The sequence below is a fragment of the Triticum dicoccoides genome, chromosome 5A, assembly GCF_002162155.2.
Source record: "Triticum dicoccoides isolate Atlit2015 ecotype Zavitan chromosome 5A, WEW_v2.0, whole genome shotgun sequence".
NCBI classification, from domain to species: Eukaryota; Viridiplantae; Streptophyta; class Magnoliopsida; order Poales; family Poaceae; genus Triticum; species Triticum dicoccoides.
Genome location: NC_041388.1, coordinates 445,501,398 through 445,502,256, shown reverse-complemented (window position 1 = coordinate 445,502,256; position 859 = coordinate 445,501,398).

Here is an 859-nt window from a genome sequence, read left to right as displayed (position 1 = left end):
CTCCACCCTCGTGGGCCCCCTGTTGCTCCACCGACGTACCCCTTCCTCCTATATATACCTACGTACCCCAAACGATCAGATACGGAGGCAAAACCCTAATTCCACCGCCGCAACTTTCTGTATCCACGAGATCCCATCTTGGGGCCTGTTTCAGAGCTCCGCCGGAGGGGGCATCGATCACTGAGGGCTTCTACATCAACACCATAGCCTCTCCGATGAAGTGTGAGTAAGACCTATGGGTCCATAGTTAGTAGCTAGATGGCTTCTTCTCTCTTTTTGGATCTCAATACAATGTTCTCCCCCTCTCTTGTGGAGAACTATTCGATGTAATCTTCTTTTTGCGGTGTGTTTGTTGAGACCGATGAATTGTGGGTTTATGATCAAGTCTATCTATGAATAATATTTGAATCTTCTCTGAATTATTTTATGTATGATTGGTTATCTTTGCAAGTCTCTTCGAATTATCAGTTTGGTTTGGCCTACAAGATTGATCTTTCTTGCAATGGGAGAAGTGCTTAGCTTTGGGTTCAATCTTGCGGTGTCATTTCCTAGTGACAGTAGGGGCAGCAAGGCACGTATTGTATTGTTGCCATCGAGGATAACAAGATGGGGTTTTCTTCATATTGCATGAGTCTATCCCTCTACATCATGTCATCTTGCTTAAGGCGTTACTCTGTTTTTAACTTAATACTCTAGATGCATGCTAGATAGCGGTCGATGAGTGGAGTAATAGTAGTAGATGCAGGCAGGAGTCGGTCTACTTGTCTCGGACGTGATGCCTATATACATGATCATACCTAGATATTCTCATAACTATGCTCAACTATGTCAATTGCTCAACAGTAATTTGTTCACCCAC